The sequence below is a fragment of the Sabethes cyaneus genome, chromosome 2 (genome assembly GCF_943734655.1).
Source record: "Sabethes cyaneus chromosome 2, idSabCyanKW18_F2, whole genome shotgun sequence".
Taxonomy (NCBI): Eukaryota; Metazoa; Arthropoda; class Insecta; order Diptera; family Culicidae; genus Sabethes; species Sabethes cyaneus.
This window is the reverse complement of record NC_071354.1, coordinates 200,613,135-200,628,123: the sequence shown is the minus strand read 5'-3', so window position 1 is coordinate 200,628,123 and position 14,989 is coordinate 200,613,135. Positions and strand designations below refer to the sequence as shown.

The following is a 14,989-nucleotide window of genomic DNA, read 5'->3' as shown; positions in this document are numbered from 1 at the left end:
GAATAATGTGTGTTTTGTCAACATGTCAACACGAAGTTTTTATTATGTCTCCATTACTAAATTTAAACTACTGGAAGAACAAGTTGTAGCTTATGCTATAATAACGTTTTAAATTGGTATGAAATAACCTGATACATACTTCTTTCAATACTTGTTTCATTAGACCTCAATTTTTTGCGCTTTTCAGGTAATAGAGAAGTTCTGATATATGTAATATTATATTGTTCTATAACAAGCTGTGTTGCTTGGGTGTTTACTGGGATACAATGGGTTCATATATTAACATAATTGGCAATAAAATTTATTCATCTACTTTTCTCCAACTGATGCGTGATGAAATATTGTAAGTTAAACAATGTACAATTAGGTTTAAAGCAAATTCTAAGTCCTATACAATGCATAATATTGCTACATTTTTGATAAATAATCCGAAACAAAAGATGTAACGCAAATTAAAAATATTTCATAACTGTTCGATCCCGCTGTGATGCATTCTACCCCTGTTTTGTATTTTGAAGTTTTTTGCAATTAATGTGAAAAACATGCATAGTTAATGCCGTTTTTGTGATTAATCATCGAGTATGACAGTATATCAATTAGATAGACGGTATTTATTATGAAATTTGCATATCGACTAGTGGAAAGAAAACCGTGATTTCTTACATGTGGAATGAGATCGCGGATAGTCGCTTGATTTTATTGGATGTGGCTATGTTTGATGCTTTTACATGCTACACAATTATGAATTAGCTTATTTTACACTAAAATAAAATGCGTATTCATAATTTCACCAAATAGTTTCCGCGTATTTAAACAATTAATAGCATGGGCCATTCTACCCCCGGTGCGTTCTGAACAGTCTTCCCCCCATCATTTTTGATGTCGCAGACGTAAAGGTTAATTTTGTGTCAAACTTGTATCAATTTGGTGTTCATATTGTGTCCATTTTATGTTCAGTTTCTATTAAATTTATGTCTTAACTCAGAACGAACGTGTGTGTGTGTGTGTGTGTGTGTGTGTGTGTGTGTGTGTGTGTGTGTGTGTGTGTGTGTGTGTGTGTGTGTGTGTGTGTGTGTGTGTGTGTGTGTGTGTGTGTGTGTGTGTGTGTGTGTGTGTGTGTGTGTGTGTGTGTGTGTGTGTGTGTGTGTGTGTGTGTGTGTGTGTGTGTGTGTGTGTGTGTGTGTGTGTGTGTGTGTGTGTGTGTGTGTGTGTGTGTGTGTGTGTGTGTGTGTGTGTGTGTGTGTGTGTGTGTGTGTGTGTGTGTGTGTGTGTGTGTGTGTGTGTGTGTGTGTGTGTGTGTGTGTGTGTGTGTGTGTGTGTTATGATTTTTTATCGCATCACTGACGGAGAAAGCTTTCACACGAAATCCTACTTTCCGACTGCAACAATAAATTATCACTAACAGCTGCAATCACAATCACAATCACAATCACCACTATGGTTTACCACACTCAGCCACAACTGAGTTTCCTTTGTCCCGGGTAACAGCTGTTATATTTATTTAATTGTTTTCTATTTGTGTAGAACTAATTAATAAAATTTATTCTAGCTGTCTGTCTTTGCGAAGAAATGAAATCCATCTGATGCTCTAGATAAGGCAAGCGTCATCGTAGAACTGGTAACGGATAATTAAAGTGTCCTAAAGTTACTTGGCTTAACTTTAAAATCATACAAATAAAATATTAGTAATTTTCAGCTTAAAATCAAAAAATGGTCAGATGAATCTTAGCAAATGAAAAAATTTACTCCACCAGCAATTACATTTCTGCCAAGAACAGTTGATATTTCTAAGAAATGTGCACGAAGTCGAACAACAAAAAAATGTTTCAACTAATGACCAGATAAACGTACTGGTACATTCCTTCGAAGTTTTTTTTCTTCTTCTCTAGTACCGTCTGAAAGGCAAAGCAAATACAAAAGGAAAAGCAAATTTCTGCGTGAAAACTATTTATCAACACCGTCATTCCCGTTTATTATTATGGTATTTCTACTAAGAAACGATGAAAGAAAAAAAAGCGAGACGAAACTCTACCTGAGTCCGACAAGCGCACACACACAAAGACACAATCCAAGCCGCTACTTCCTGCGACTTCAAAGGCCGGCTGGCCGACCAACCGACCGACCGGCCGGCCGGGGTTCGTTCACTCAAAATGTTTATTCACTTTTTGCTCGCTGCCATTTCCTATTACGATCAGAGAACGCTCACGTTCGCACCAGCCCCAGCACCAGCACCGGTGGTCGCGCGGTCGTCAGCACGCCATCCAGGAAGTGGCAACTCCGTTCCTTTTTACTAGTCCCGTCCACTGCCATCCACACCGACCACGTTTTCTAAGCCGCAACGGCTGCGGACGACGGAACGGACACTTTGAATGATGTTCTACGCCAAACACTTCCCGCGAGGCTTCTTTTATCTTCCGGTGTATTTCTTCGTTTTTTTGTTGCTTCTTATTTTAGTCATCTTATTCGTTTTTTTTGTTCTTGAACCGCGTCCGAAAAGTAAGTATTTATGGTGGTTTTGATGGATTTTTCCTTTCATTCATCCGCTTTTACGCTAAACATCGGGACAGCGCAGTACTGCGCGGTAGCAGGGCCGGGGACGAGACGGTAGTAGACAATCACTATCCAGTCGCAGTTTCCTTCCCGGGGTTTTATGTAAAGGGTGTCTGTGACGGGAATCTCAAATACTTCGAAAAAGTGAAGTTTGGGAGTAAACTTTAGAGCAATATTTAAATGCTTTATGTTGAACAGAAGCCATTGAGGATGGTGAACAATAATTTTTACATTTAAACTAGCTCTCAACAAATTTGGAATTAATAAAGATGAAAAATGTGAAGAAAAAAAATTTCCTGCAACTTTATTAAAACAAAGTACAATGCGTTTCCACAGAATGTAGGAAATGGAGTCGCATGGTTATCTGTGAAAATTAAGTTGAAGCATTCTTCCACATAATAGAGATTTGTCATCATATGATGGAAAATTATCATCATATGATGGAAATAACAGTGTGGTTCGTAGCGTTACAAAGCATTATTTCAATAATAGACACCCTTACGTTGCTACCGGATTTATTTTGTATATAAAATGTTGCACTTGAAGTTTTCTGCTTCAACCGGATTCTTCCTCGCTGGCTATTTCCCCTGATGGCGATGAAATCCATTTGAAGGCTGGAGCAGGGGAAATTGCTCGAAGAGTGATGAGAAAATGGAACAATAACCGTTGGCATTTGCGGCGCTAGCCATCAGTCGTCGACGCCATCGTCGTCGTTGCCGTGCGGCGATCGGGAGAGTTCGGGAAGGTGCGGCATAAACGATCAGTTCAAGATGAGTGATTGCCTACAAAAATAGAGCAGTCGATGAGCGATTGACACTCCGGTCCGGATAGCAGAGGACTGTTCTTGAAGATTGTTTCGGTGATTCTTTATTGTCGGAAATAATGCGCGAGGATAATCGGCGAAATGGGAGTGATTGGTTACTAGGTATTTGTAAACTTTATTTTATTTTTGGTGAGAGAAACGGCCATAATGTGAACTCTAGGTACGTACTGGCGTAAACATGAAAAACTATCAACAATATTGAAAGTAATGTGAATTCAAAAAGTTATTCAAATGACACAAAATTTCCATAGAGTTCGTAAGAGGTCATTCCATTATCGCTAGCGATAATACCACGCGCAAACATAGGACGACATTACGATTCTGCAATTAATTCCGCTGTATAAAGCAAGGTTGCTTTTCGGGGCTGTTAATGTAATGTGCCACATTATTACCTACCGTACATCGTATTTAGCGCACATCACGGCGGGGTGGTGCTTGCTTTCGGTATGTATGTGTGCGCGTGAGTGTTTGGCCAGGGAGGGGCTGATTGTTCATTTGCTCCTAGTATAATTGGCGGCGCCCAAATCGAATTAGCAGGACATGAACCGAAACGCACCGGGGAGGATCCGTTGCCAATGTTTCGAACATGCATTTAACGATGCAATCGATGTTCAACAATGACAGTAATTAATCGGTTTTCGATACGGTAGCTCGAAACCCGTTTCAAACATTCTAATATCAACAATTACCCTGCAATATGCCGAAGGGATGATAACCTTTGGGATGGAGACTAGCCGAGCGGTGCGGATAACGCTGCGTCACGAAGACCCATTCTGTCCAGCGACCGTAGAATTTACAGTATGTAAATCCCGACGGATCAGCTGCCAGTTGGTGTCGAATTTTCGAACAAAATTTTTTGACCCGTCCGACCGGGAAGTGTGTTTTACCCCAACGTAGCCGAGTCTCAATAGCAGCAGTCAGTGCCGCAACGCCAAACTCATTTCCATTCGTAAGCAACCAACCGAATGCTAATTCACAACCAAATCACAAAGGGCCCATCCCTTTCTCTGAAAAACGGGTTCACATGAATAAACCTGTACAGAAAAGTAATGACTCGAGAAATGGACCATTTGCCATGTGCGAAAGGTTCTCAATTGACCGGGGCAGTATTTTTCGACCGACCGACCAACCGACCGGTAGTCTTAAAAGTTCGCTGCTGCCGTTGTTGGTGCCGGGTTATGGCCAGCCAGCCCCCCGCACATCATCGGACATCATCATTATCAGCAAGCGGCAGGCAGCAGGACACAGGGCAGCGAAAAGTTTGCGCTTGACCGGATGATTCCAGTAGGTAGGTACCAACGTACGGATGTTCGGTGCTTGTACTAAATGGCCTGTATAGCTTATTGTACGTAAAATACACTGATAGCCAGCCGAACAATTATAATCGGCACTCGCTGGCGCGTGAGAGAACCAACCGTGCGTGGTGCGGGAAAATTTTCATTGAAAATTATTAGGGTCTATTTTAGACATGCAAAACAAGATTCAGTTAGGGCCGCCGCCTCGGCAGGAGATGGGTTCGAAAATAAAAAGGCAAACGAGGTTAATGTTTCTGTTGCAGATAAGCGATAGAAGGAAGTGCACAACAATAGGAACGCGAAATAAAACGTAAAATTGATTTTATGAAAATCGGTTCGGATAATAACTTATGTTGTTGTACAGAATTCCAGTCGTTTACACACTTTAGTATCTTCTATCTTTCTAGTTTCGGAAAAATAATGTATAAGACAGCAGACACGCCTTCCACATCCGCAGTATTGCGATCGATCAGAGTACAAATATTACTTCCACACACTTTCTGTTTAATGCTTGATGTTGTACATAATGATGCACTATATTTCGATAAGTGAAAATTCTCTGTTCAAAGTTTGTTTGTTTTTTAAGCTAAAAATATGCCTGGTGACTCGCTTCTGTCTACACCCATGAATTGGATATCATTTTTTCAAAATTTATTGCAAAGTTTTGGGTTGAAACTCATGCAATGGATTACGCGGGTGTAGCCGCTGGGTGAGCCCGAATCTTACGATCCGGAAAATATAAATGTCTGTTCTGAAATCAGAAAACTGTGGATACATTCCATTGGCCAGTGTTTGCGAAGATGTTTAATCTTTGTATTAGTGCTTTGAGTTCTTATATTGCATAATATAGATTTCAGATGTTGTACATAAAAGAGTCTTAACCGGAAACTGAAACAAATAGTTTTTATGGTCGTATTGGATTTTATTTAACTGAATAAACACTTCTGGCCGTTTTCAACATTTATGTGTGCTGATTAGAGTAAAATATTGCTTAGATAATTCTTGATCGTTGGCTATCATTTACTCATTTTATAAAATTTTGCGACTCTAACCGGTCTGATTTAACACCGACCATATGATATCGCTTCAAGCAATCGAGTTGAGCAGGCGAATCGAGCAGTCGAATCAAACAATCAAGTCATGCAGTTGGGTCGTGCAGTCAAGCCGAACAGTCAAGTCGAGCAGTCAAATCAAGCAGTCTAGTCGAGTAGTTAAATCAAGCTGTTCAGTCAAGCAGTCCGGTCGAGCAGTTGAGTCGAGCAGTCGAGTCGAGCATTTGAATCGAGTGGTCGATTCGAGCAGGCAAGTCGAGAAGTGAAGTCGAGCAGTCAAGTCGAGCAGTTAAATCGAGCAGTCCAGTCGAGCAGTTTAATCGACCAGTTAAATCGAGTAGTCCAGTCGAGTGGTTGAATCGAGTAGTCTAGTCAAGCACTTGAGTCGAGCAGTCGAATCAAACGGTTTAGTCAAGCAATCGGGTGAACCGGTTAAGTTCATTCGAGCAGTCGAGTCGAGCAGTTAAGTCGAGCAGTTGAGTCGAATAGTTCGGTCGAACAGTTTATTCGAGCAGTTGAGTCGAGTAGTCCAGTCGAGCAGCTGAATCGAGCAATTAAGTCGAGCTATTGAATCAAACAGAAGTCATGCCGTTGAGTCGAGCAGTCACATACAGCAGTTTAGTCGAGCAGTTAAATCGAGCTGTTCAGTCAAGCAGTCGAGTCGATCTGTCCAATCAAGCAGTTGAGTCGAGCAATCGAATCGAACAGTACAGTCGAGCAGTTCAGTTAAGCAGTCCAGTCGAAGTCGAGCAATCAAATCCAGTCCAGTCGAGCAGTCTAGTCAACCAGTTGAGCAATCGAGCAGTCCAGCAGTCGATCAGTGAGGTGACTGAGAATAGAGCTCATTGCTACAAAAACATGATGTCTTGTCAGGGGCCTGTTTTTGATTGCCGATAAGCCTTTTATGACGTCCTGTCAGAGACCTGGCTTTCGGTACAGACATAATCCTCTTATATAAATGGATATAAATAGATTCTTATTTTCCTGGACATCGTCTATTTTAAAAAAGATATCTCAAATCAACGTAGAACAAACTATTTTTTGTACGAAAATGACAAAAAAAATCCTAAAAATCCAGAAAAAATCTAACGAAAGTTTTTCAAATAGTTTTTTTCTAGAATACTGAGAAAATTTACAATCAAATCAGTGCCTGTTTCGATTTTTTTTGGTTTTTATTATAGTCACTTTAACAGCTTAGGTCATTCGCGGCTTCTGCGGGATTAGGATTTGAACCCGGGTCCTCGGTGTGAGACGCGTGAATGCTAACTACTACTTCGAGATTGACCCCCTTGTTTCGAATTTTATGTTGCAAGTTAATTATTGTCTATTAACTTGAAATGGTTTAACTTGAAATAAAGGATCTAATACAAGATTTAAAATAAATGTGTCATCTATCTCAATCTACGGATCTGTGGCAGCAAAACTATTTATAAGCGTGGGATACAACTATTAGACTAAAACAAATTGTCTGTATAACTCTAAGTTGAAGATAATAATATAAATAAATAAATTTCATTGAGTTCATGGAACATTTAATAAAATATTACAAATTATACAAATATTACACACAAATGACACTAAAATAACACAGAACTGACACAAAAAGAACAAACATGACACACAGGTGATATGCAAACAATGAAACAAAAATTACGGTAAAAAATTATATAAAAATTGCTCTAAAAGCTATCATAATGACAGAAAAATAATTAAAAATGAAACACAAAATAAAATACAAAATAAAAAACAAAAAATAATACAAAATTAACAGAGTAAATAAAAAAATCGAGTGTACCCCATTAGGCATACGGACGATAGGCATACGGATGTTAGGCATAATGGACGTTAAACATAAATATATTAGGCATAATGGACGACAGGCATAATGGAAGATAGGCAATTTTCCGTTAGCTTACAAAAAGGTCCAATCGTCTCAGTTTAAAAAAAAACATTTTACGGCCAAATAGGGTTTTACCCCAACTAGTACAATTGTTACAAAGTAGTTGTGGAAACCGACATATGCCTAATTCTGGTCAGAAATAAGTTTATGCAACTAAAAGTGCTGCTTGGGATCCTTTCGTGGTTCGGTCAAATACAATTTTGGTCTGTTTTATAAAAAAAAGCAAAGCCTTGGGCTTAAACATCTTTCTAAGACTGACCCTTCTTTATCGACAGACTTCGCTGCCGGCTGTTACGGCTGTACAGGACTATTACGGGGCTAGTGCAACACTCCTACTGACTCTATCTAGCAGCACTGCCTAGCCGAGATTCGAACATACAACGATAGGCTTGTTAGACAAGCAGCGTACCTCGAAGCTAACGGCCTTGTGTAACAGTTGTTGAAACTCGGCTATTTGGATTTCGGCTATTTGTTATTCGGCCATTCGCTATCGGCTATGAAAGCGAACACACTTCGACCGATGGGATTTCTACGGGGGAGGGCTGCCCCCCGCAGTAGTTGGCACGTCCGACGGTGGGTCTGCGACCGTTTTGCCCATCTGGATATTTTTCTACCTGTACATGCCCAATGTTTTTCTTCCGGATGGTCCCTTATGTTTATGCCAACAGTATTATGCGAAATGAATGTATGTTAAATACGCGGCCCCGGGTATTGTCTCATTGTATTGTGAAGCAGCGATGATTGACTCAAGGGCAGAGCCATACACTGAGACCAATTTCCGTATACTCTTTATGTGTGAAACTACATAATTTTTTGCAATTTGATCTGACAAATAACATATATGTGTGATGCACATAAAAATCATCTGTATCGCCATGAATAACATTTATGGCCCCATTAAAAGTATGTATAAGAGCTCATAATTTTCAACTATAGGATATGAAACATAATTTTTATGGCAGTTCACACATAAATATAATTTCTAAGTCATAAATCTTTTATGGGCTGCCTCATAATAAATAAGAAACTATTTCTGATACTAATTTTTGATACATATAAAAATAATGTTTTAAGTAATATAAAAAGTATGTATAATCTGAGTTTCTTGATATTTTCGGTGAAAATTAGACCAATACTGTGTTTTCAGCGGACGTTTCGACCTACTATTCTTCGGTCATTGACTACGCATTAACACGTATATTCTCTACCTCGTCATCTATCTAACTGATCTAACTGGGTTAGATAGATGACGTGGTAGAGAATATACGTGTTAATGCGTAGTCAATGACCGAAGAATAGTAGGTCGAAACGTCCGCTGAAAACACAGTATTGGTCTAATTTTCACCGAAAATATCAAGAAACTCAGATTATAAAGCGAACGGTGACTAACTCAAACAATAAAAAGTATGTGTTCAGCTTCAATAATTGTTTGGTTTAAAATTTTATTAGTATGGGTATAAACGTCCTTCAGAACTTACCCCTCTTTATCTGCAAACGTCGCAGCCGGTTATTAGAGTACAGGAAAAATTACGGGGCTAGTGCAAAGATCCTATTCACTCTGTAGCGACAGCGCCCAGTCGAGATTCGAACATACGACGACTGGCTTGTTAGGCCAGCATAGTACCCCGGAGTTAACTGGGCGGGCAAGGGCGTACTCATAGAAAAGCGAAGTTTTGTAAATTATGCCTAACGTCCATTATACCTATCGCCCATTATGCCTACCGTCCATTATGCCTAACGTTTATTATGCCTAACGTTTGTTATGGCTAATGTATTTAAGCCATTATGCCTAAGGTCGCGCACCCACCCACAATAATCATTTGACAAAAATGGTACAGAAATTTTTCAAAAATGATACAAAAATCCTTAACAATCTCTTTGTTCGATTGATTTGGCTACAAAACTAGTATTCTACATCACACGTGTGACGCATATCCTAAAAAAATATTTTCAAAACGTTCACAAAATGTATTCAAAACTGCCATAAAACAGGCATAAAATGAACATAAAAAGAACTAAAAATAGATATAACAACTCTATAAAATCGATACAAAATTCTGCAAAATTGACACAAAATGAACACTAAATTGACTCAAAATAGACACAAAATGATCACCAAGTAAACAAGAACTAAACAGCCACAGAACCGATAAACAAAAATTCAAACTGGACACAAAATGGGCACAAACAAAACATAAAACAAGTACCATAAGGTCGCCATTCACCGCTCAGGTCCATTTACCGCTTATTTCAAACAAAAAATGCTTATATCTTTTTAAACGGTTCATTATTGCAAAAATTATTGACAAACAATAATTTTGTATATTTAATGATACGAATTAAACATAAATTTCCACTATATTCATAAAAGCTCATTTCCAAAATAAATAATCTTTATAGTGAGGGACGAAGAACAACATTTTGATCGCGTCTTTATTAAGACCGAGTGCAAATGACTAAGTTAATTATCAGCTCAAGCGAACTTGCTGCTTTGGTTATTTAGAAACTATTCTACTAAATAGCGTGAAATAAATCAACAGTATTTATATTAACGTTCTATTCTGCTATAAATGTCGCACCCAAAACAAGGGTCAAAACGCGGGTTTTATTTATTTGGTAACAGTAAAAAATATGAGCGGTAAATGGCACCCATATGGGCGGTGAATGGATCATCATATTTCAAGTGAGCGGTAAAAGGGATTATGAGATTGCATTACTTTAAAAAAAAAGTCACTATTATTAAATATTTAGAAACCCAGTAAATCTTTCTTGTAAACACAATTGTTTTCTCTATATTATGACGTAAATTGGGTTTCGATGAACCTGAATTTAGATTTGCTATGGACAAACTAACTTAGAATCGTTTTTAAATGACCATACGGTACAAACTAAACACAAAATGGACAGGAAAGCACATAAAATGGACATAAAGTGAATACAAAATAGACATAAAGCAAACGCAAAATTGGCATAAAATGGACATAAACTGAACGTAAAATAAACACAAAATAGATTCGAATTGTACACAAAGTGAACCTGATTGATCGGAAAATGGACACAAAACAAATATACAGTGGACGTACAATTGAAACTTAACCGACACAAAGTGAAGACAAAATATACTCAAAATGTACACAAAATAAGCGCAAAACGGATATAAGTTTGAACACAAAATGAACATTAAGTGGTCATAAAATCAATATAAATTGAATGCAAAAGAGACACAAAATACATACCAAATAATCATAAAATGCACACGAAATAAACAAGAAATAGACACAAAGTAAAAACAAACTGGATTCAAAATAAACGCACAATGGACTCAAAATGAACATATACATGGCCTAATATGAACATTAAATTGTGCAAGAAGTTGCACACTGGACACAAAATTGACACACAGAATAACACAAAACAGGCTTGTAATCGATAAAAAAACGACACAAAAAATAATTTCAAAACAGACACAAAATGTACTCCAAATGGCCACAAAACAGACATAAACTGACTATAACAACACAAAATTGACGCAAAATAGATACAAGATAGGGTACGTTGCTGCTTCGTCGTAATTGCCTATTCCCGTTCTATCCAACTCAAATTATTAAAAATTTCATCAATTTTTATGACACACAATGCAAAATTAGCTATTCTCTAATATTTTAATTTGTTGACTATCATACGCGATCAATCAAAGTGAGCTGAGATCTATTTCAATGCTTTTTTTCATCAAATTTCCTACGTTTTTTCGTGCGACGAAGAAGAAAATGTCAACTAATCTAAAATTTCCGTCATTCATAAAATGAAAAAATAACTCACGCAACGCATTGTCGTTATTCTGCAGCCGGGAAAACTTGCATGACCAGCAGAAATTTTGCAGAATAACATTTGTCATGTCGTCCTACACAAATACATGCGCGGTTATTTCGTAAACACAGTTGAGATTTTTGGTTCGGGTGATGGAAAACTGTGACGGGCGAATTTTAAAACGGTACGACGAATTTAGGAAATAAAGTCGGTTGCGTAATTTCAATAAAATGCTTTACTTCGCTTTTCAGTGAATTCAAAGTACACGGATCGGGAGGTAAGTGTGTTTGAGTCAAATCAACACAAGAACTTTTGGAGTATTCATTAAATCCACCTAAGAAATGATGAAAATAGATCCGAATTTACCACAAAATAATCGCAAAGTAAACATAAGGTGGACACAAAATAAACACAAATTGTATACATAATGCAATGCAATTACGCTACTTTTTTCTATCATTTTCTGCACTTGTTATGAACTATTGTTATGAATATCACTGAAGTAATGCCTTACTGATTGTTTTCTGTTGAAGTTACAGTGTTAAACCGTGTAAAGTATGACATTCAAGCATCTAATTTTCCATTCGCGTTATGGTGAAATATTTGGTTTGTGAAGCAGGAAGGGAAGTACATACATACCCAACTAGCACCAACTCGTATTCCAATGTACGAAAACTATCGTAAATATCTCCTAACAAACTCGAAATCGTAACTAAAGCTGGATAAAGTGGGATCAAGTTGATTTTCTGTCGTATATAATGATAATGACTGACATACATACGATTTTCAGCACAAAATCGTAGAATAGTACGGAGCGACTCGCGCTTAATCGAATATTATCGTATATAAATACTCATATAGTCGTAACGCTCAAAATTATTCGTAATCACGTATATCGTCTCCAAAATAGTACGGATATGCCAATTTTGCGCATGAAATACGATTTATTTAGCATGTATATCTGTACGTAATGCTGATTTTTACCTTTTTTTATACATACGAAAATGCTAGCTGGGTATTTTATTAATTCTATTGCAGCAGAATGAAATGAAAAAAATCCGTTGAAAACTCTACTAAAACGCTAAAAAATAATATTTAAAAACTATCTGACCTATATATGGTCAGATATATGTATGTTTAGTCAATATATATATATATGTTTAGTCAATATTTGCCCATAAATAATTGAGAGTCTTATTCGATTTCATCTAATTGGCTTGTATCTTTATGTCCCTATTTGTTTCAATTCTTCCCAATGTAAATTTTTTATGCAGTTCGTTTTCACTTGTAGTTATCTTATTTACCGGTATCTTCTCAGTATTTCAATCATCAATTTTTACATTTACTTTTGTCTTTTTTCGCTAACGTCACTTTAGCAGCTTGGGTCATTCATGATTTTTGCCGGGTTGGAATTTCAATACGGGTCCTCGGTGTGTTGGACGTAAATGCTAACCCATACACCCCGTTTGACCCTTTTATTTTTAAGTCTTCTTTGCATCTTCTCTATCAAACTTGTGCTATTTTCCTTAATACCTTGACACGAAAAACTTTGATTACCAATTGCTTATTTCAGTTGATTCTTTACTTTTTACCAAATTTCAACTTTATGTCGTCTCGGCCTATTTTTATCTACAAACTCGACCAAAAGTTATTCTTTTTTAGTCTAAGTTTTCGTATTTATTATTGCCTAATGTACGTATACTCATCGTCCGTATGCCTAATTAGATACACCCCTACAAAACACATTTGCTACCCCAGAATCGATGGAGTCGCCTCGTTTATTACGGGTTTCATCGTTCCACCTTTTCCCTCAATCAATGGAGGTGCCTTGTTTACCGTGGCAGCAACGATAATGCGTGCGACGAGTTCGCAGAGAATATCTTGTTTGAAAGCTTGTAATCTGTATTTCACTGTTGCTGTTATCGAAACAATGAAATACAGTTTCATTGATCGAAACAATTTCTAAACATTCCAATAAAAAACGCTCCATAAGCATCAATGTATAATTCAAATCCAAAATCCAAACGGAAATAACTTTACTTTTACGTTTTATTTCGAAATTCCGACAATGTATTAAATCCAGATTTTTCTTTTCCATTTTTTTCCAGATTCGAACACTTGTGTGTGCTGAACGAGTGCCAGATAACTGGTAAATGACCGATCAAATAGTTCAATCCTCGTAGTATTCTCTATCTATTAGTGACAGTGTGCATTCAGACCTCGGTGAAGTGAAGCAAACAAGAGAAAAAAAGAAAAATTGTAAAACCAATGAAAAACTCTCCCAACAGTGTACTAGCAGCAGTGCACTAGCGAAAACCCGAAAATAGTCGACTAATTCAGAAATATGTGCAGCTAGCTCGGATCGATATCACATCCGGAGTGCAGTTTTTTTGTTTTCGTTATTACCCCCTTCCCGTATCTTCGGCGCCGTCGCCACCGGTATTGCCATCACCACGCCACCAATCGTTCGTGGGCATTGAAACGGCAGCCAGCCAGTAGTGCGCGGACACATCCAAACGGAATTGCAATCACCATCGACGATATCATCGCCGGCGTTGACGAGGTCGTCGCAATCATCGCCATCCATATCGGCGATTCTACGCCACGGTCGGCGGCCACGGGATAAGGTTTAACATCAAAGCCCCATTGCCGATCGTTCGTTTTCCATCAGCAGGTGCAGCGGAACCATTCAATCCTGCCGGTGGATGCTCGAAATGGCTGGATTGTTCATTAAGGTGAGTTCCTGCTGTTTCCGGTTGTTTCTGGTCGCACACGGGCCGGCCGGCCGGCCTTCCGACAGTGGCCCAAGCGAAATCAATTCGCTTTCCGCGTTATCGGTGCCTATCAGAGTGTTAGGATTCTGTCAACTTCAACTGCGGGAGGTCAGTTTGATATGTTGCGGTCGGAATTTTGTTGACTTCCGAGCGGAAGGAAATTCCGAGAACCAAAACCATTCACTCAGTTGGAATAAATGGAAATGTAAAAAAAAGCGAAAAGTGAGCTGAGTTTGGATTAGCTTATCGCATTGTAATAATCAATTTTGGTCAGCAGTATGAGTTTATATTAAATTTAAGGTTAATTTGACAATCGAAACACTCCAAATTGTTTATGACGAATCAAAAAAACTTGATCGTCACACCAGCTTTTGCATGAAATGAATGACAGTAATAACGAATCTCATGCCATGGTAAAATGTTTCGTGTCAGTTTCTACATCATTTAAAATTCTACACCACCCCTTCCATCAACACCACCCGGGAGCTAGCAGTACCTAGACTAGCTAAATTGCGCCATTTTTCATGCAACTCACTGCAGCCATTACTGTCAGTTGCCATTTTGTCAATTTTTAATTTTTATAGCGCAGCAGCATTGTTCAGCTCATTGTGTGCCGTGCGGGATATTCATGCTCTGCCGTACTTGCATTCATCCACTTCCCCCATCACTCACCCGCTCGGTCGCTATCTGTCTCATTTGCGATACTCATCACTATTACCATCATCATCATCATCATCATCATCATCGGCATCATCGTCATCAACAACGTACCCGTCGCTTCAGTTGGG

The 14,989-nt window shown here is 38.2% G+C and overlaps 1 protein-coding gene across 1 annotated transcript in view; it reads left to right on the top strand.

Moving 5' to 3' along the window:
• LOC128733658 (glucose transporter type 1) overlaps positions 1 to 14,989 on the top strand; it is a 215,794-nt gene that overhangs the window by 40,911 nt on the left and 159,894 nt on the right. Inside the window, exon 2 of the mRNA XM_053827399.1 lies at positions 13,536 to 14,162. The gene's annotated coding sequence lies outside the window, so the exon portion shown is untranslated. The remainder of the gene's footprint in view (positions 1 to 13,535; positions 14,163 to 14,989) is intronic.